Raw genomic sequence first — 23,076 nt, 5'->3', positions numbered from 1 at the left:
AATGCATTTTCATATGTGAGTCTCTTAGTTAATGAGAAGAATGTTTCATTTAAAAAAAAAAATATTCATGTCTTTGTTCCCTGCCTTGATTGACTGCTGAATGTCTCAGAACAATGGCGCTATCAATAACAATGATAGAGACACTGAAATGTGTCAGAATAAAGGATAGAGCAAATTAACCATCATTAAAAGCTAAGCGTTCCTAAATGCATGTTATTATTTATGTTAATGGCAAACATAATTTCCTCTATGTAAAATGGACGGTTTTAAAGTTTGGTTTAAAACTCCATTCACTACATTGGAAATAAGAAAGATTAAAGGCCGTTAAAAAAAAAAAAAAGCTTCAAGCATCTGTTAAGGGTTCCAAACTTTTTGGTGTGCAATATATATACAGAAGGGAAAAGGTCTGATTCTCCAGCTATGGTGAACTGACAAGCTGGAAATATATAAATGAATGAATGAATATAAGCAATAATGTTTGGATGCTCGTGATTTCCCAACTGGCTTCTAATAAATCTAGAATGGTGTTTGTGCTTCCGGGTGGTTACATCAATACAAGAATCTACACTTCCACTCTCCTCTCCCCATGCAGACCTCATGTGCTCCCTCAATCTGCTCTGGAGTGTTGTGGAGGGTGGGGAGCCCTGAACAGATTAAGGGCAGGCAGGGGGAGGGGGAAGTTCTATCATTCCAATGACAATCCTTGTGCTGATGGGAAGATATACAGTGGTACCTCTACTTATGAATTTAATGTGTTCCGAATGCACATTTGTAAGTCGAAAAAAATTGTAAGTTGAATCCCATAGGAATGCATTGGGAGAAAAAATTCCTAAGTAGAAGCAACCCTATATAAAATTTCGTAAGTAGAAAAAATCCTATCTAAACCGCATCCAAGATGGCGGACGGAGCTCCATTCGTAAGTAGAAACATTCGTAAGTAGAGTTATTCGTAAGTAGAGGTACCACTGTAGTTGAATACTGTCCAGAATCACATTCACCATTTCATACTTATTAGGGTGTGGGTTAAAAAAACCTCACAAGCTTAAATACATACTTGTTTACACTCATTTCTCTGCAAGAGGTCCAGAGGGCGGCAACACAAGAACGGACCTTTTCTTTGGCGGCTCCCCACTTGTGGGGTGCTCTACCCAAAGAGGCTCACCTGGAACCTTTGTTGCATATCTTTAGGTGCCAGGCAAAAACATTCCTCTTTCCTAAGCCTTTGGCTAATTAGATCAATGGCCTTTTAAACTTGGGGTGGTGGTATTGATTGCGTTTGTTATTATAATGTTATGTATTTTTGTGTTTTTTTATTGTAAACCATCCTGTGATCTTTGGCTGAAGGGCGGTATAGAGATTTATTAAATGATGATGATGATAGCTCCCACTGTTTCTGATCATTTGCCATGTTGGCTGGAACTGATGGGAGCCATAGTCCAAGAACATCTGAAGAACATCACGTTGGTCTACACCAGGCATGTCCAAACTTTGCCCTCCAGCTGTTTGGGGACTACAACCCCCATCATCCCTAGCTAACAGGACCAGTGGTCAGGGATGGTGGGAGTTGTAGTCCCAAAACATCTGGAGGGCCGAGTTTGGCCATGCCTGGTCTACAGTCTCCAACATTTCAAAGGAGGCTTTCCCCACTCTCTCTAGGGACTGAACCTGGAACCCTCTGCAAGTAAAGCGTATCACTGTACTAAGTTCATCAAACCTGACACAGGTTTGTTGGTTTTGAAGCCAACGCCATGTTTGTCATCATGTTTATTTTCACCCTAAGAGGAAGGTTTCGTCTTGCACCCAGCTGGTCACTGCTGGGCTGAATACCTTGTCTCTACATGAAATTATTTGGGGTAATTTATTTGACAAACTATATATTTTGGCAAATGTCCTTATTTTAATCATTAACACTCACCCACTGGGAACAAAGTAGCTGATTGTCCTGTCAAGGAAATTATTGAATTTAGTCATTTGGAAGATTAATGCTGCTGAACTTTAGAAATGTATTTTATTAAGTATTTTAATAATGAACTATCCCAGGTGTTCTGCATTTCCCCAGAATGGACATAAAAGGCTTATAAACAGGAAAAGCTGAAAGGATATCTAGAAAATTATAGCTGAGCTTCAGACTGATTTTAACAGGATAAAGACATTTAATCATCTGGATATCATCTGGATGTCTTCCACTGCTTCAGAGAGAGAAAGCAAAATGCTTAACATTTAAATTGGCATGCAAGTATTTAAAAGCAGCTCGGGTGGATGGCAAGTCTCTCAATGGCTGCCCCTCGCCATACTGTCGAAGTTAAAAGATTTAGGCCGGGATCCAAAACAACTAGTTCCATGCAGCAAGGAAGCTCTGAGGGTGTCTTTCTCGAACAGCAGCTGCCCATGCTTCATGCAAACAACTTTTTTCGAAACTGAAAAGCAGTTTGTGATTTGGCTCAGGGATCGGCACTGCTGCACAAAGAAGGGGGGGGGAGCCATACAAGCAGTTCTTCATATTCAAGGCAGATTTTAAGGTGATGGTTTGTCAGACTATATAAGTCATATCATGTTTCCTCTAGTTGATCCACGAAAATATATGTTATATGCTATGGGTTGTAAGCAATGGGCTCCATCCTCACTTGTGTGCATTGTAAGTGTCACAGCTATCTCCCCCTGGCCTGGTGCCTCCTCCTTCCGCTAGCCCCATTGCTTCTTTCATCCTTGCTACAGCTCCATCTCCACCTGTTATCGGAGCCTGTTTACTTTTGGTTCTGCTGGTGTAGTGGCAACACCCAACGAGCTCTCTTCCTCCTCTAGGCGCCAGGCGAAAACATCCCTCTTCTCCAAAGCCTTTGGCTAATTAATATAGGGTATTGTTTCTGTTTGTTTTGGTGGTTTTTTGTGTTTTTTTATATTGATCTTTGGATGAAGGGCTGTATAGAAATATCATAAATAACGATAATAGTTTGCTTCAGCTCTCTCTGAGAAGGGACCAGGAAGGGGTCATTCCTTTGAGCAGCAAGGCATTTTGGAGACAGCATCCCAGCAGCAACCATGCTTGTTGTGCTGTGTTTGGGAACTGAGGAAATGGGCAACATACTCAGCCTTCGTCTCCTTAAAGGCAGGATATCAATGTAATTAATAACAATAAATAACAAATACTCAGTCTTAAAGTCTTTGCAAAGTAAATGTCAGGTCTTGCCACTATCTCAGATCTTAAGCCCCCATCCGGACTATACATTTAAAGCCACGTTGTCAGGGGAACTCCCTACAGGGAGCCTCCCCCCATCATCCTGACCAGGACTTCGCCCAGCGCCAGCAGCGGGTCAGGGGGAAGCGGAATAATAATAATAATAATAATAATTTTTATTTATACCCCGCCCTTCCCAGTCAAGACCGGGCTCAGGGCGGCTAACAACAAATAATATCAACACAAATATAAAAGAAACAATTCAGTTAAAACAACAGAATAATACAATGTTAAAATTCAATTTTAAAATTAAAAATCTACGAATAAGATAAAACCATTATAAATAAAACCTTAGGGGAGGGTAACCGTGGGGTCAGACTGCGTCAGTCCAAAGGCCAAATGAAACAGCTCTGTCTTGCAGGCCCTACGAAAAGATGACAAATCCCGCAGGGCCCTAGTCTCCTGAGACAGAGCGTTCCACCAGGTTGGGGCCAGTACTGAGAAGGCCCTGGTCCTGGTCGAGGCCAGCCTAGCCACCTTGTGACTCGGGATCTCCAATATGTTATTATTTGTGGACCGTAATGTCCTCTGTGGGTCATACCGGGAGAGGCGGTCCCGTAGGAATGGAGGAGGGAAGGCCCAGCGAGGCATCAGAGCCCTGGCACCGCTCTGGGGAACAGACGGCAGAGGGAGGGCTCAGCGAGGCATCAGAGCCCCTGCACCACTCTGACCAACAAGTGGAGGAGGGACGGCTCAGGGAGGTGTCGGAGCCCAGGCACTGCCCCAGCCAGCAAGGGGAAGAAGGGGCACAGCTCCTTCTGGTGCCCGAATTGAGGCGCGCACCCAAACGCAGGGTTAGGGGGGCGGCATTTCGGGGTGCCCAGGCTATTATGCTGGCCCCGAAGCAAAAGGGCGCCACTGCCGGATTCTGAGAGTGACTAGGAGGTCATGTTTTCTGCTATCTCTGCACTGTAAATAGTATGCACAATAAAACCTTTAAAGACACAACGGACTGGAGCGTCTTTACTTGAGAGTAGCCGCAAAAACTCCCTGGCAGGCATCATATCACTTTAAACAACCATAGCTTCCCCCAAAGCATCCTGGGAATCATAGTTTGTTAAGGGTGCTAATAATTGTTAGGACACCCACTATTCCCCTCACAAAGTGACAATTCCTGGAGTTCCTGGGGAAGAGGGATTGATGATTAAATCACCCTAAGAATTGTACTCTGCAAGGAGAATAGCGTCTCCTAATAACTCGCAGCACCCTTAACAAGCTACAGTTCCCAGGATGCTTTGGGGAAAGCCGCAAATGTTTAAAGTGGGATGATACTGCTTTAACTGTGTAGAGCAGGTGGGTCCAGGTCTTGCATCCAAGAAGCCTAGATGGTTGCAAAAGGCCTCCACTAAGATCATAAGGTCTTTTTACAGTTCCAGAAAGTCACTATCACACCGGCCTGTAGCCGTTCTTCAAGTTTTCTTCACCCACCTAACAACAGGTTAAAATAATGAATAGAATCCCATTTCTGCATGGGATCAGATTTGCATCAAATTTTCTCCCGAGGGGAAATGGGGAAGTTTGTGAGGGTTTTTGTCCTGAACCAATATTTTCAACACATCCCCTCTACTGCCAAACGTCTTAGAACAAACCCTGTACAATCTTGCAATATGTTTACCGAATATACTGGAGAGGAAGTTTTCTTCAAGTAGCTGCATGTTTAGCTGATTCATGGGCAATTTTGGCCTTCGGAAAATATCGTACATTGTTGAAAGGTGTGCTTCAGAGAGATAGAAAGAAAGAAATTTCCAAAGTGCATGGCATTCTGACATTCACTTTTATTCCACACTGAGAACAAAATTGATATAAAAAGCTGCAGGAGAAAAATGCTATAAAAAGCATTTTCATGAAAGAAGGTGACAGTAGGACTATGAAAAGCAAAACGATTAGCAGACATTTCAAAATACCAGACATTTTGGACAGCTTAAATCCTTAAAGTATTTCCACAGATTCAGTCCCTGCTATGGAAATTGCTGCTTTATTATGAGACAAGTTCAAATTACCCCACAGTGGGCCCTAAATTTAACCAAGTTTTCTGTAGCACTCCTTTTCCATACAGGAGACGGGAGAGCTTTTTGATTTTGTTGAGTAACTTATTTTGACCCAAGTAATATATATATATATATATATATATATATATATATATATATATATATATAGCAAAAAATGTAAATAAAGCACATTGCTTTTGTAAAGAAGTTCCAATTTCTATGGTTCAGTTTACTTAGGATTCTGGCTATGGTCTTCCATTTAATTAAAAGCTCCATTTAATTAGTCCAATTTACCAACGTGTGGGGCATAGCTGCCAAGTTTTCGCTTTTCTCGCGAGGAAGCCTATTCAGCATAAGGGAAAATCCCTGTAAAAAAGGGATAACTTGGCAGCTATGGTGTGGGGTGTTTGATGCAAGATTGTGTCAAGGTCACAGGGACAGTGCAGAAATCCACTTAGTAGCTGCATGATCTTCCAGCAAGAACACTCACTAGAGCTGGAAGACAGGCCCTAAACCCAGATTCGATAAAGGAAAATCTACCCTCCTGTATCAAGGGCTTTTTGTATAAAAATTGGTCTTTGACCTGGGTCATAGAATCATAGAATCATAGAGTTGGAAGAGACCACAAGGGTCATCCAGTCCAACCCCCTGCCAAGCAGGAAACACCATCAAAGCATTCTTGACATATGCCTGTCAAGCCTCTGCTTAAAGACCTCCAAAGAATTGGGTCTAATAATCCCAATTTGGATGTTGCAACAACTGTTTGCAACTGTTTGCTGGTGGGGTCCGTGATTGGTATTAGGGTAAGGCAAACTATCTCTTGCTATTTTAAATCTGTACTTCAATTCCCAAAGGCATCTTTGTATCTCTCTTCTGCAATTTTAAGGTTAAAGGGTTCTGCTTAGTTTAGTTCTGTAGTGTCTTGCATTTATTGCCTGGTTTGGTTTATTATGGTAAACTTTGGCTCTGAATCTGGTACCTGACTGCTTGCTTGTTGCAGGGTCTTCTCTTCTCATGAGGTGCCCAAAGTATTGGAGCCTCAGCTTCAGGATCTGTCCTTCCAGTGAGCACTCAGGGCTGATTTCCTTCAGAATGGATAGGTTTTATTTTCTTGCAGTCCATGGGACTCTCAAGAGTCTCCTCCAGCACCATAATTCAAAAGCATCAATTATTTGGCGATCAGCCTTCTTCATGGTCCAGCTCTCACTTCCATACCTCACTACTGGGAAAACCATTGCTTTAGCTATACGGATTTTTGTCAGCAAGATGATGTCACCATCTGCAGTGATCATGGAACCCAAGAAGGTAAAATCTGTCACTGCCTCCATTTCTTCCCCTTCTGTTTGCCAGGATGTGATGGGACCAGTGGCCATGATCTTAGTTTTTCTGATGTTGAGCTTCAGACCATATTTTGCACTCTCCTCTTTCACTCTCATTAAGAGGTTCTTTAATTCCTCCTCACTTTCATGTGACTATAGTATATATCCTATAGGTGGAGAGCCTTTTTCGACCTGTGGCCATGTTGCATTCTGAGCAACCTTTTCAGGGCCACTAAAGTAAGGTAAAGGTAAAGGACCCCTGGATGGTTAAGTCCAGTCAAAGGTGACTATGGGGTTGTTGGCGCTCATTCTTTTTCAGGCTGAGGGAGCCGGCGTTTGTTCACAGACAGCTTTCTGGGTGGCCAGCATAACTAGACTTCTTCTGGCACAATGGAACACCGTGACGGAAACCACAGTGCACAGAAATGCCATTTACCTTCCCACCGTAGCGGTACGAACTGTTAGGTTCACAGGAGCTGGGACAGAGCAATGGGAGCTCATCCCGTCATGGGGATTCGAACCCCTGACCTTCCAATCGGCAAGCCCAAGAGGCTCAGTGGTTTATGCACATGCACACACCCCTCTACCTCCATCAAGGCAGACAGGAGCCATTATCAAAGTTTAAGGGCACATTCCAGTCAGGCAGAATCATTCAGTGAGGGTGCAAAGTAGACTGGTGAGTGAGCATGGCCCGAAGAAAGTCTCAAGGGCCAGGTAGAGGGTTGTGGAGGGCCACATTCATTCGCCAGGCCTGAGGTCCCACAGCCCCTGCTCTGCAGTATAGTGTTTTAAAGAAGACCACACTAGCAACTTTCAGCGAGCTGACAATCTCATATATAGTTACCAGGGAGCAAACCCATTGAGCAAAATGGGGTTTTACTCCTGAGTAAAGACAGAGAGAATTAAGCTGTACATTTTACTTGTGTAGAAAACTGATAACTAAGAACGTGTAGGGAAACGGGGGGTTCATCAGAGGCCTTCACATTTTGCTATCTGGCCTTGTTCTTATTTCATAGGATTGTTTCCCCCATCTTAAAAATGAAAGAATGCGCAAATCAAAGAAAAATATTTGTCTCAATATGTGCTTTCATATGTTCTTTAAGCTTCAAAGGAAATATTTTTCAGCTGTACTTTCTTCGCTCCACTCCACTGTTTGTATTAAACTTGATTTTGGAATCCTAACAAATGAAGTAACATCTAAGGAAGGTTTATTTAAAGCTTTCCTGAGGCAATAAGCAATTTGAAACTCGTTAACCAATTTCTCATTTATCTAGTCATAACACATCCTTTATTGCTGCTTTCATGAAAATATGCAGAGGCCAAAAGAGCGCCAAATGCCCTCGCTCCGCAAAGCTCTTTCCAATGTGTCAAACTGCAGGAGTAAACAGACGCCTACGTTGCCAGAAGACAGCATGAGACAGTAATTACAAAGGGACACTTTAAAAGAAATATTATCCCCCTGTAATATGCTGATTAATCAGCTTTTAACTGGGAACTATGCTTGTGTGAGCCTCTCCAAGTTAATAGAAATGGAGAAGTGTGCAGTTAATGACTAGCTACTGAAAGAAGGAAGCATCTAGAAGTGTAGTAACTGACGGTGCGTTGAGGTTCGGGATCGGAAGAGCTACCTCTCTGCCTCTGAGTGGTGACCAAAGGGGATGGGAGCCCTCACACTCTCATAGGCTGTAGATACAAGGTGATAGTGGAGACAAGCGTAGAGAGCATAGCTGCCAAGTTCTCCCTTTTTTTAAGGGAAATTCCCTCATGCTGAATAGGCTTCCTCGTGAGAAAAGTGAAAACTTGGCAGCTATGGTAGAGAGGCTCAGACCCAGGCAGGTGTTCCAATGCCATCTCACATTTCCCCACAGGAAGAGTGTCCTTCCTGCTTTGCTGATCCCTCGTAGCTGAGTAAGATTGTCTTCCATAAACACGGTCTTAACATTGAGTCCGTAAGTGACTGTGGAGGCCAATTCTGGAGGAACAGTAGGGACATAGGTTTCCGGGCAGGAGTTGATCATGGTGATGGTTTGACAAGCGTGCCTTCCTCTTAGCAAGCTTCTCTCTTTCGTCCTGAGTTTGAGCGTCTTCAAAGTCCACAACACCTTTGGCAAAGGCTGTTCTCCAATTGGAGCGCTTGCAGGCCAGTGTTTCCCAATTGTCAGTGTTTATTTGCCTTGAGAGAGTCTTTAAACCTCTTTTGCTGACCACTGGCATTATGCTTTCCATTTTGAAGTTTGGAATAGAGCAGTTGCTTTGGCGGACAATGATCAGGCATCTGAACAACATGACCAGTCCAACGAAGTTGATGTTGAAGAATGAAAGAAGAACTATGAGGGGAAACTTCCCTATCTTCTAGTAACTGCAATAACATGCTTATTTTGGCCAGTGTAGCTTGCCTGTCATGGTGCTATGATGGTGGGTTGAAATTATTGTTCACACAACTATCAAAACCAGAGGGTTGCTGTTGCCTTTGCAATCTGCTGACCATAGTGCAATGCAAGCAGATACACAAATGGCCTGTGTGTTTTCATAACCATAACCAGCCTTATTCCTATGACTGTAATCTGTTTTGACTGTTTTTATTTCTGAAATTTAAACTGTTGTAACCCATCCTGGGACCTGCTTCTGAAGTGTTGGGTAATGAATGTAATAGTAATAATATCAATTAATTTTCCAGGACAGGATGCATGCCCCTTATTATTTCCTGTATTAGTATTACTAAAGCTGCTGTTTCACATTTACAAAATGTTCCATTACTAGATATGCAATTTGTGGCTTATCCTTTTTTATAATGAACAAAGCAATTAAAGCCAATAATCTTTTATTGTACTAATTACTACTGTACCTCTCTGAAGCTCTGCTCCCTCCGCCTGTGACCCATTACCTTTTATCTGCAGTGCTTCACTCTGCTTCTGTTCTGTATGCCAGATCAATTGGAATTCATATTTTTTCCAAAATAGATTTTTGTAATGTACTGTTGCAAGGCTCTGAAGTTTTCATTCAGTCTGCAGAGTCTTGCAACAGTACTGCTTCATGAAAGTCAATGGACCGGTCTCTCCCTCCTCTCCACATCTTGATGTTGATACAGGAAGGCACAGTACAGTGGTACCTTGGTTCTCAAACACCTTGGTTCTCAAACACCGAAAACCCGGAAGTAAGTGTTCTGGTTTTCAAACGTTTTTCGGAAGTCGAACATCTGATCCGGTTCTCAGCTATTGTTTCCGGGGCACCTGCACCAATCAGAAGCTGTGCCTTGGTTTTTGAACATTTCGGAAGTCAAATGGACTTCCGGAACAGATTAAGTTTCACACTTTTGGTTTTGCTATTTATTTTGTGTATTTGTTTTTGAGGCTTTTTCGGTTAATTTGTTTTTGTGACTGTGTGGAACCCAGTTCAGCTACTGATTGATTGATTGATTGATTGTGTGACTGCAGAAAGGGATAAAAGCCCCCCATCCAAACAATAACTAACATACATGCAGGTAAGAAAAAAGAATTTTAATTTTTATAATCTACAATACTGTCTTATTTATTTTATAGTACAGTACATTGATTATTGGGACGTGGGTGGCGCTGTGGTCTAAACCACAGAGCCTAGGGCTTGTCGATCAGGTCGGCGGTTTGAATCCCTGCAACGGAGTGAGCTCCCGTTGCTCGGTCCCAGCTCCTGCCAACCTAGCAGTTTGAAAGCACACCAGTGCAAGTAGATAAATAGGTACCGCTCTGGCGGGAAGGTAAAAGGCATTTCCATGCACTGCTCTGGGTCGGTAGAAGTGGCTTAGTCATGCTGGCCACATGATCCGGAAGCTGTACGCCGGCTCCCTCAGCCAGTAAAGCGAGATGAGCGCCACAACCCCAGAGTCCTCTGCGACTGGAGCTAACGGTCAGGGGTCCCTTTAACTTTACCTTACATTGTTGCTTTCATTTGTATGGATCAATGGTCTTGTTAGATAGTAAAATTCATGTTAAATTGCAGTTTTTTTTCAAAGTCTGGAATGGATTGATCCGTTTTGCATTACTTTTTGTGGCAAAGCGCACCTTGGTTTTGGAATGCTTTGGTTTTGGAACGGAGTTCCGGGACAGATTAAGTTTGAGAACCAAGGTACCACTGTAACTTTAAATGCTGGAGGTCCTACCTTCCTTGCAAAGTATAATTCTGCTTTGGGTTATGGGAGCGGTAATTTCGAAAGCAACTTTCTCTCTGGTCCATTGGGGCTACTGAGGCACCACTCCATCAACCTCAGTCTGCCCACAGCCAGGCCGTACTTGCTCTCCCTTCCTACTTCCCAGCAGCCCAGGGGTGCCACTTCTTCCCAGCAGCCTCCTTCTCCTCCTTAGTCTCAGTGTTGCACTTGTAAAACTCAGCACAAACTAAGGAGGGTGGGGATAATATTAGAATCAGTTGGCATTTCCTCTCATTGGCTCTGGCTGCACCAGCTGTTGGTTTCTCCCCAACATTTGCCCCACCATCCTCAATGGCCACCAGCCACCAATGTGTGCCTGACTTAACTGGCATACCCTACAACCCTTTGAAGCCCAAATCTAGGACGCCATCTTCCCGGACGCCATCTTCCCATTTTTTAAAATTGTGAGAGCACAGCAGCCATATTGGTAGCTGTAATCTCATACGATTTTGCCCAGCGGTTCCGAGCATGTGTTTTGGAGTGCCATGTGAGATTGCAGCCCTGGGGAAAGTGCTTTTTGGGGAGAGGGAATTACGCTGCAAAAATCATGCAAGATCACAGCAACCAAAATGGCTGCCGTTCTCTTGCGACAAAAAAACCAGAATGGCCTGGTTTTTCCAGGACATTTGCGGGGTATGAACTGGTGATTGCTGAGGTGCCCAACACACACATGAGTCTGCAAATCTCGTTGACCTTCGTTTTACATCCAGCCCCAAATTTGCTTCAAAATTTGAGAAGTGTCTCTACTATGGCTGCATTTGTGGCTTCCTGGAGAAGGCTCCTGCTCTTTCCAAATTTCTCACTGTATTGCAATGATCTGAGAATTTGGAGGAGAAATTGTCAGCCTGGAGATGTGGAGGGGTAAACTTTAGAGAACCAGAAGTCAACCTTCCTATAAAAAAAAACAGAGCTGGAACGTGATATAATTATAATACAATATTCGGAATTAATGGGGGCTTATTTGTGCCTTCTTGCAACGGAGCATTATAAAGTTTATTGCATTTAAATTATGTGTCGCGGAAAACATGGCATCTTACTGTTTTTCATCAACCTGCCAATTTTAATGGATCTCACTTCCAAGAAATCTTTATAGGATCAGAAAGTAAACACACACAAATTCAGTGCATCTTGTTGAAAGGGCCTGGTTTTAGGATTGTGATCTATATTAAAAATATATATGGTTACATAATCTTAAATGATGAATATTTAATTGACTGCCCCTCCCTCTGCAGCACCCTCACGAGCTTACATTTAACTTTCCATTTACCATATGCAGGACATATCTTGAAGACATTAGCAATCATTATGAAATGTGAATTGCCAGAAGGATACTTGAGTTTATTTGTAATGGAGACAAACACTCCACATTTGGGCGAACGCTACAAATGGCTGAATATTTGGTGCCCTAGGCAAAGCTTTCAGAGAGAGTTCATATGGTTTTGCTAGTTGTAATCAGCCCAGCTCAAATTATGCATAATTTGGTTTTCACGGTTGGGTCTTGGATCACATAAAGTCAAGTATAATTACTACCACAAAGGAGAATTCTACATGCATTTTAGGGCATTCACTGTGGACCTATGACACACTCCAAAAAGGAACTGCAATTACTGGGAAATTATTTAAATACGTTTTATTGTTTTTCCTCAAAGGCATGTGAAATTGCAATGAGTAATCACAGGAACTGTGGTAACGGTCATCAGGTTTTAGTGTTATTATAAAATAAAAAGGATTATCAATTGATATTTTTATGCCTGCCAGGGGCAAAGGCATTATTTTTGATTATATAAAAAAAGATGTTGGGAAGGGTAAGGAAAGAGGGGACAGGAATAACAGGAGGAGCAAAGTATCCCTTGCTCTGGCGAGAGAATACATGAGTACATATGAGTACAGTGGTACCTCGGTTTACAAACACAATTAGTTCTGGAAGTCCGTACTTAACCTGAAGCGTACTTATCCTGAAGTGAACTTTCCCATTGAAAGTAATGGAAAGTGGATTAATCCGTTCCAGACGGTCCGTGGAGTACTTAAACTGAAGCGTACTTAGCCTGAAGCGAACTTTCCCATTGAAAGTAATGGAAAGTGGATTAATCCATTCCAGACGGTCCGTGGAGTACTTAAACTAAAGCGTACTTAGCCTGAAGCGAACTTTCTCATTGAAAGTAATGGAAAGTGGATTAATCCATTCCAGACGGTCCGTGGAGTACTTAAACTGAAGTGTACTTAGCCTGAAGCGAACTTTCCCATTGAAAGTAATGGAAAGTGGATTAATCCATTCCAGACGGTCCGTGGAGTACTTAAACTAAAGCGTACTTAGCCTGAAGCGAACTTTCTCATTGAAAGTAATGGAAAGTGGATTAATCCATTCCAGACGGTCCGTGGAGTACTTAAACTGAAGTGTACTTAGCCTGAAGCGAACTTTCCCATTGAAAGTAATGGAAAGTGGATTAATCCATTCCAGACGGTCCATGGAGTACTTAAACTAAAGCGTACTTAGCCTGAAGCGAACTTTCCCATTGAAAGTAATGGAAAGTGGATTAATCCGTTCCAGACAGGTCCGCGGAGTACTTAAACTGAAAATACTCAAACCGAGGCGTACTTAAACCGAGGTATGACTGTAAAAGGATAGTATTCATATTCCAGTTTCTAAGGCAAGATTTCTTTAACTATAGATTGGGGGGGGGATGAACAATAGCAATGGTTCTGACAAATTATTATATACCACGTATGTTGTAGGGGGGGGAAAACTGCTGTTGAAGTTGGCTCAGTGCGCCAGTCTTATTTTGTTTCAAGTGTCTATCTCTATCGCTATCTCTTTCAGGAGACTGTAGATGCAAGGGTAAAAAAATTGTGAAAGAAACTTCCCCAGATTGTGGTGCCACTCTTCATCTAACTGAGATAGCAAGGTCCCGTAGAGTTTATGGTCCACTTACAACTTTCTGTGTCTGAGCACCTCAAGCTTTGTGAAGACAATGGCGGGTTTTCTGGGAAGTGGAGGGAGATTGCATAGAGAGTATCTATTGGTGGCAGACAACAGTTGACCTGTGAGTTGCTATCCAGTTTATTGTGGACCAGTTAGTACCGGCCAGTAGTATCCTATGTGTGTGGGGAGGGTGATGGAGACATGGAGCAATCCTCCCAGCATTGCTATTGCTACAGCTTATGAGGCTGGCTTGGGTCAGGGTTGTGGCAAAGGGTGACAGGTCTATGTTGGTGCACCTGTGGGAATGGTGGATTGACTCCACCAGTTTCCACACAGCTCTGATCTCATTGCCCCCCTGCCATGCCTCATCTACATCCTGGCAAGTTAAGTGACACCATTGTGGGATCTGGAACTTGGGATGTTCTTACATAGGAGTATATACTCAGGGTCACTTATTAATTTAAATGCGGCCCTGGGAATATTCTGAAAGGACATGATATAGTTGAACTTCTGATGCTAACGGGATCTGGTTCTGGATAGTACAGAACTTAAATAGAGAACCACCATGGGAACAGCTGTGGGTCCTTCTTGGAGAAAGTAATAGATAAGGAAATAGAAAGTAACAGAGAATATTGTTTTCCTAGAAAAAGCAATAGATGCCTAAGGCTTTAAATAAAACAGTTGTTAGGTTGTTAATGTTTCTTTTAAAATTTCAAGCACATTAATGGACCAAGGGGACTGTCATGATCCCTGTGGCCTCTTTGGGACTGGGCATGAGTTGGCAGTCTCAGATGCAGATGAGTGAGGGAGAAAGGAGGTGAATTGTGGAAACTGGGATTGGAAAATGGAGACTCTTTCCTTTTTACTCCAGCTACCATGGAAGGGAGAGCAGGAATCCTGGCCCTCCCCTCCACCACTCCTTCAGAGTGCAGAACATTATGGGGGCCTGGGGAGGGCCTCAACCAACCACTGTGCAGCAGACAGCAGCAGAAGGCAAAGGTTCAGCCTTGTTGCCAGGATCCAGGTGTTGTGTATTGAGTCAAAGGATTTTATATCTGTATTATTATTGTCTGTATTTGCATTAGGATAAAGTAACTGCCTTTTGGTTCCAGAGGGTACAGCTACTATTGGTTCATTTAAGCTGCTGTATTTGGATCCTCTGTCTTATTGGTTTCCTCCAAAAGGCAGCACTGTGATTGCTTGATATTGTTCCCTCCAAAATGTATCCCTTCCTAGCTAGTCCCCTGTCCCTATAAATGTAGCTTTCCTCTCCTCAGTCTTCAGTCTTGTTCACTTTAATAAAGAGCTGTTACTAGAGAACTGTCTCCAGCATGTTTTGTCAAGAGAGCTGAAATCACAAACCCCACGTCACAACAATTGGCGACGAGGATGGGATCCGGAATGCTGAGGAGCGGTTAAACACAACCCTGCCTCAGAGTCCGGATTGCAGCTGAGAACAAGACTCACTGGCCAGCTGAGAAGACGACCCTGCCCGCTAGGACAATGGAGAGTCCAAGGGTATTGGAGCCCTTCCAGCCATCAGAGCCCCACACCTGGGAAGACTACGTCGAACGCTTCGAGTTCTTTGCAGTGGCTCAAGGGATCACCGATGCCAGCAAAAGAAGGGCCACATTCCTGAGCTACTGTGGGCCCGAGACCTTCAAGCTGGCCAAGGCATTACTTGCTCCAGCGAAGCTGAGTGAGACATCTCTCAAAGATATTCTTGCCTGCCTAACAAGCCACTTGGCGCCTACTGAGACCAAGATGGCCCGGCGGATGGAGTTCCATAAGAGGCAGCAGCATGCTGGGGAGTCTGTATCCACATTTCTGGCTGAACTCCGGAAGCTCGCTCAGCACTGCGGCTTCCAAAATCTGGAAGAGACTCTCCTGGATCGGTTTATTGGTGGTCTGAGCAGCAAGAAAGCCAGAAGACGCATCGTGGCTAAAGAAGAGGTTACCCTTGCTTCAGCCTTGAAAGAGGCCACCGCCACGGAGAATTATGAAAGAGAGGAGCTTGATGCCAGTTGCAAGGCCACTAAGCCACAGATAGAAGTTGCGCATGCCATGGACGAGCTAGAGGCTACTCCGAGCCAGAGCCCAGCCCGTGGGGTCGAGTCGGTGCGTCAGGCCTGCACAGTGCACAGAGATCGCCGAGGCAGTTGCCCAGGTTGTGGCGGAAACCATGAAAGGAAGAGTTGTCGTTTCAGGGATGCTATCTGCCGGACGTGCGGAAAGACGGATCACATCGCCAGGGTCTGTAGATCGGCGGCGTCGGGAGCGACAGGAGCACCTAGACTGGAGCATCGCAGACCGCCCACAGCAACTCGTTTTCTAAAGGACTGCCACTACGTAACGGAGATCAACGGGAGGGCCGTGCAGTTTCCAGCGCAAGGCAAGGCACACGTCAAGGTGAAGATTGAGGGTCAGCAGTGCGACATGGAGGTGGACTCCGGATCCGCATTCACCATCGTGTCGGACCAGACCGCGAAGACATTCTTCCCCAGGGGTAAGTTGCCCCCTCTGGAGCCCTTTCCGGCAACCTTGCAGTCGTACTCAGCAGGCCGCATCCATGTTATGGGAATGTGTGCCGTGAGAGTACAGTTCCGGGACAAACAGGCTGTACTCAAACTGGTGATTGCGAAGGGCAGTCGCCCCAGTCTCCTGGGCACTGACTGGTTCCCTGCCCTGGGACTGAGTATCTCAGGGCTTAATTCAATCCAAACCTGCCCTGAGATGAGTGAGGTATTATGCAAGGAATTTGCTGGTCTCTTTAATGGAAAACTGGGTTGTTATAAAGGGCCCCCAGTTGACTTCGAGTTGGACCCCGGGGTGGCTCCAATCCGACTCAAACCAAGGCGAGTGCCATTTGCACTGCAACCCAAGATTGAGGCAGAGCTGGATAAATTGGTCAAGCAGGGAGTTCTCTCACCCGTGGACTCTGCTAAGTGGGAGACTCCAATCGTCACACCCCTTAAAGCAAATGGGGAAGTCAGGATATGTGCAGATTACAAATGTACTATCAATAAGGCACTCAGGGGAAACTCATACCCCATTCCAGTCGTATCACATCTGTTGGCTAAACTGGCTGGGGGCAAGGTGTTCGCCAAAATTGACCTGGCACAAGCTTACCAACAGCTGCCAGTAACCCCACAATCAGCGGAAGCACAGACTATTGTCACACATAAAGGGGCGTTCAGAGTTAACAGATTACAGTTCGGAGTTTGTGTGGCCCCAGGGATTTTTCAAGGGCTCATGGAACGCCTGTTAAGAGGTCTGCCGGGGGTCTTGCCATTTTTTGATGATGTTTTGATTGCTGGAAAAGACCCACAGGAACTGGTTGCGCGTGTCCGTGAAGTGTTGCTCAAGTTCAAGGAGGTGGGGTTGCAACTGAAAAAAGAAAAATGCAGTTTTGGGGTGCCAACTGTGGATTTCTTGGGGTTTAAAATTGATGCATCAGGCATCCACCCCACAGATGCTAAGATTAAGGCCATCATCGAGGCACCACGACCACAGAACAAGACGGAGTTGCAGTCATTCCTGGGACTTATTAACTTTTATCATTCGTTCTTACCCCAGAAAGCTTCGGTAGCTGAACCATTACATAGACTATTGCAGAAAAAGAATGTGTGGCGATGGGGGCGGGAGCAGCAGAAGGCTTTTGACTCCTTGCGAGGAATGCTGAGTAGCAGTAGCGTCCTTGCTCATTATGATGAGTCAAAGCCGCTGGTCCTGGCATGTGATGCCTCTCAATACGGTCTGGGGGCTGTGCTGAGTCATAGGGAACCGGATGGGTCGGAAAAGCCCATCTCTTTCTATTCCCGTACGTTGTCGCCCACAGAGCGCAACTATGCTCAAATTGATAAAGAGGCACTGGCTATTGTGTCCGGAATCAAAAGGTTCTATGATTATTTGTACGGTCGCCATTTCTCCATTGAAACGGACCACAAACCACTGTTAGGGTTGTTCAACCCAAACAAACAAACGCCACAAATTCTCTCCCCCAGAATGTTGCGTTGGTCAATATTCCTGAATGGGTTCCAGTACACCTTGACCCATGTGCCGGGGAAACAGTTGTGCCATGCTGATGCGCTGAGTCGATTGCCCCTTCCTGGCGGGAGCAATGAGGATCCTGCTCCGGCGGAGCACATTATGATGCTAGAAACACTTCCGGGGGCTCCTGTAACAGCTACGGATATAGCTGAGAAAACTAGGAAAGATGCTGTTCTCTCCCGTGTGCTCACTTGGGTGGGGAGGGGGTGGCCAGGTGGTCCGCATGAAGAAAAATTCAGGCCTTATGCGACAAGGCAGCACGAATTGTCCATGCATAAGGGTTGTCTCCTATGGGGAGATAGGGTGATAATCCCAGCACCACTGAGAAACAGGGTTCTTGAGACGCTTCACATGGGACACCCGGGAATGGTCAGGATGAAGTCGCTAGCCCGATGTTATGTGTGGTGGCCTGGAATGGACCAGAACATAGAACAATGGGTACGAACATGCAAGGCATGCCAAGAGGTGCGGCCAGAAGTGGCCAGAGCACCAGTCCACTGGTGGGAGCAGTCCAGGACTCCCTGGAGCCGGCTGCACATAGATTTTGCTGGGCCATTCCAAGGGAAGGTCTTTTTGGTTATCGTTGATGCATATTCCAAATGGTTAGAAGTGGCGATGGTCCCTAGCATGGCATCAGCTGCCGTAATCAAGGTGTTGAGGCAGCTGTTTGCTACCCACGGGTTACCTGAGACCATTGTATCAGATAATGGGGCAGCTTTTGTATCCCAAGAATTCAGGGCATTCTTGGCTGATAACTTTATAAGAGGGGTCACATCCGCGCCCTTTCACCCATCCTCCAATGGGCAGGCTGAGCGCATGGTAAGAACAGCCAAAGAATCCATTGCGCGCTTAATGGAGGGTAACTGGTCGGCTCGCATTGCGCGAATGTTATTTTTGCAGCATGCGACGCCGTGTACTGCGACGGGCAAGTCGCCAGCCGAGCTGCTCTTAGGTAGAAGACTGGTAACGGTGCTGGATTATGTCCACCCAGATAAAATGCCAAACCGTAATTCAAGAGCAACCCCCCAGGCTGAGACTGACACAACAAGGTATCTCGCCCCTGAAGATCTGGTCTGGGTGAGGAACTATTCACGAGGTCCGCGGTGGGTGGCCGGTGTGATCACCCGGGCTAGTGGACCTGTGTCCTATTATGTGACCTTGGAAAATGGGCAAGTTTGGAAGAGACATATAGATCAGCTGAGGCGCCGGGCGCTCAGCAGGGAGGAGTCAGATAATTCATCCCTGGCTAATGACGCACAGCTGCAAGACCAGAGTGAAAATGGTCCAGAGGTACAGTCACCAGGGGCTTCAGCAAATGAACCAGGGTCTGCTAGTCCTCATGATGACGAGGTACAGGTCGGGGACCCTGAGATGTCTGGGACTCCATCTGTTCCTGATGAAACCCCTATAGCAGCCCCTCCACCACAGGTAACACCCAATCCAGAACCTGCAACACCTGTTGTCAGGAGATCAGGTAGAAGTTGTAGGACCCCACAGTACCTGAGGGATTACGTCTGCTGTGCTCACTAGGGGGGGAGGGGTGTTGTGTATTGAGTCAAAGGATTTTATATCTGTATTATTATTGTCTGTATTTGCATTAGGATAAAGTAACTGCCTTTTGGTTCCAGAGGGTACAGCTACTATTGGTTCATTTAAGCTGCTGTATTTGGATCCTCTGTCTTATTGGTTTCCTCCAAAAGGCAGCACTGTGATTGCTTGATATTGTTCCCTCCAAAATGTATCCCTTCCTAGCTAGTCCCCTGTCCCTATAAATGTAGCTTTCCTCTCCTCAGTCTTCAGTCTTGTTCACTTTAATAAAGAGCTGTTACTAGAGAACTGTCTCCAGCATGTTTTGTCAAGAGAGCTGAAATCACAAACCCCACGTCACAACACCAGGCACTGCCTCCATAGGTGGGACATGGGTCACCTGCTCAGATCCAATGTGTATCTACATCAGGCATCCCCAAACTGCGGCTCTCCAGATGTTTTGGCCTACAACTCCCATGATCCCTAGCTAACAGGACCAGTGGTTGGGGAAGATGGGAATTGTAGTCCAAAACATCTGGAGAGCCGAAGTTTGGGGATGCCTGATCTACATCCTCGCCATTCCCCTAAGACAAGAGAGTCCCACAAGCAGGTTTAACATGCATTTTTAAAAGTTTGGTGGGAGAAGCACGGAAACTTGTTGGGACATCTCCATTGCTTTCATTCAGTTCTGAACTTTTTGCCCATCTCCTGAACTCTTGACTCCTAAGCCTGCTGCTGAGCCTGGACCATTACTTGTCTGAATAAAGTTATCTTTCTTACTCGCAAGTAAGAGCCTCTGTTGTCATGTTTTCGGTGGGAGCTAGGACAGGGGCTCTAGTTTAAAAGAAGTCTATCATATAAGATTAAAGTCAGCCCATCTATTGCATATACAAGTCTCTTCTGAAGATGATTAGGACAGGCTGTTTCATCCTTAGCTTGTAGTTAGCTTTCATCTCTGTAGATTGCTCTATGAATGTGCTATATTTCACGTCTCTCATAGCATTCAAGCTGCCTGTTGAACTCAAATAGAAATGACTTATTTTCTCAAGAGTAAAGGAAGTAAATCCACTCCAAACAAATTGGTACATAATTTGCTCTGTGTTTTCACTCATGTTAGTTCAAGGACATTCTGGATATGCATGGAGGTTGTTCTAATTTTTATCATTACCAAAATCCTGTGAGATAGGCTAGTCCAGAGAGGGGCTCATTTTTTCAGCCTGAGGGCCGCGTCTCCTCTAGGCAACATTTCAGGGGCCGCATGCTGGGAGGGGCATTGCCTCTGTACACTAGGCTAGTTTCTACACAGGCCCCTCTTAACTTGCATCCAGGCAAGTAAGAGTCATTATCAAGGGCCATTGCACCCAAGCAAAATCATGTAAGGAGGATATTTAGGTGCTCCGGGGAAGGTTCTGAGGGCCAGGTAGAGAGGCCTGGAGGGCCACATTTGGCAGCTAGATCTGAGGTGCCCTGCCCCTGAGAGAGATCAACTAGTCCATGATCTTCCACTGATTTGAACTCAGCTTTTCCAGAGCATAAGTTAACATTCATGGCACACTGGGTGACCTAAGCAGCTTAAATTCGATTTGTTTCTTGTGAAACAACTAGGAAAGAAACGATTAGGAAATTGCCTTTGCTTATATTGATTTCATGGATTTGTGTTTGTGAAATTGTGATCCCCTGAACAGGCAATTTGCTTCTCTAAATCATGTCCCACTTATCTCCCACCCAGCGGCGGAGCAAGCAGATCAGGTGTCTGGGGCGGTGTGCATGCCCTGCGCCCAGGGGTGGGGCCAGCCGCCTGCAAGGCAGGGTGAGGCAGGGCAGGAGGGAGGAGTCTGCCTGCCTCCTCCCACTCAGCCGCCCTACAGCTGAGGGGGGGAGGCGCCGGGTGGACCGTCTGGGGCAGAGCGGAGCCTGCAGGCACCCAAGCATGTTTCTGTTTTGCCTAATTGGATACAGAACTAACTTATGGCTGCTGTATTTACAGAGTAAAGGTAAAGGGACCCCTGACCATTAGGTCCAGTCGTGACCGACTTTGGGGTTGTGGCGCTCATTTCGTATTATTGGCTGAGGGAGCCGGCATACAGCTTCCAGGTCATGTGGCCAGCATGACAAAGCCGCTTCTGGCGAACCACAGCAGCACACAGAAACGCTGTTTACCTTCCCGCTGTAGTGGTACCTATTTTATCTACTTGCACTTTGACGTGGTTTCGAACTGCTAGGTTGGCAGGAGCTGGGACCGAGCAACTGGGGCTCACCCCGTTGCGGGGATTCAAACCACCAACCTTCTGATCGGCAAGCCCTAGGCTCAGTGATTTAACTCACAGCGCTACCTGCGTCCCATGTATTTACAGAGAGGACCTGCCATTATCTTTTACCCTTCCTGGGAGACCTGGGTGCAAAGCATCCTTTGAATGCCTGCTACCTCCTCCCACGCTCAATCTTAAAGACTCACTCCAGTTGCAGAAGCAGCTGGCCTTTCTCTCTCCTCCCTTACCCAACTACATTTATTATGTCTAGCCTGATGAAGAATTCTGGTGCACTTGAAAACCTACACTTTACTCTGTGGACATTTTGGTAGGCCTAATAATGATGTTGCCCCCATACACCAAAACACAGCTTTCAATACGAATAACATGAGAATATACCATATTTTGTCATAACACAAATAGTTACAAGTTCCAAACACATCCAGTATTTGCCCAGTTCTGGGCCACGCAGTTTTTGCAGGGAACAATTATTGTATTATCTGGTGATGGAGATGGTTCATGGCTGTTAAACAGGAGCCCCACCCTGCATCTTTTTGTAGATTATGGTACAGTACTGTTATTCCAGCAAGGGGGGGGCATGCACTGAATTAGGGTTTCATTGTACTTTATTGAAGCCACTAATTTGGGTGTATAATAACTACCAATGCTGCCTCCACCCCTTCTTAAGCATGTTAAAAGAGTTCTATGCCTTGATAGATAGTATATCTGTAATGTATCTATTGCTTTATTAAGCTCCTGTTATTGTAAAATGATCCTTAAAGATCAGAGTTTGTTTATGCTTATTCTTTATTTCTGAAACCTTCCCACCCATTTATAGTTTACACTTATGCAAATTGTTTCAATCGGCTTGACAAGTTCAGACAAGCTTTGTTTCTGTTCTTTTTCTTGAAAGGGAAAGCTGAAAGCTTAATGCCTCTATTAACACTTGCATATGAGTCACTGCCCTTGCCAACACTCTAGATAAGAAGGAAAAAAATGGTGTGTTTTTTTTTTTAAAAGCACTTTCCTATGAACTCCAGGACATAGCTGCTAAGTTTTCCCTTTACTCGCGAGGAAGCCTATTCAGCATAAGGGAAAATCCCTTTTAAAAAGGGATAACTTGGCAGCTATGCTCCAGGAATTGGAGTATTATGCAGTCAGTAGGCTAGCCTTTTTTCATTGATGTATGTTATTTTCATTCAATTAAGATATAAAGAGAACATATATTGCATGCGTTTGCATCACTTTATAATGTAAACAAATAATTATTGCATTTCATGATTTCATTTCATTGCTGCATAGTATCATTTATTACATTGCTTAGATGCTTTATATCAAGACTGACTCGAGACAACGTACAGAAAAGTAACACACACAATTTCAAGCAGAGCAATAGGAACAGAACAATATCCCACACTACAAATACCTATCTCTCAGCAGAAGAGCCAGCTAATACCCAATAGAAAAACATCTTATAAAACCCAACAGGTGCCATCAATACCTGGGAATAAAGAAAGTCTAACCTGGTACCAAGATGTTAATGTAGGTGCCAGGCAGGCCTTGCTGGGGAAAGCATTCTAGACTGTTTACTATTCATATACTGTAC

This window comes from Zootoca vivipara, chromosome 10 (genome assembly GCF_963506605.1).
Source record: "Zootoca vivipara chromosome 10, rZooViv1.1, whole genome shotgun sequence".
NCBI lineage: Eukaryota > Metazoa > Chordata > Lepidosauria > Squamata > Lacertidae > Zootoca > Zootoca vivipara.
This window is presented reverse-complemented; position numbering follows the sequence as displayed.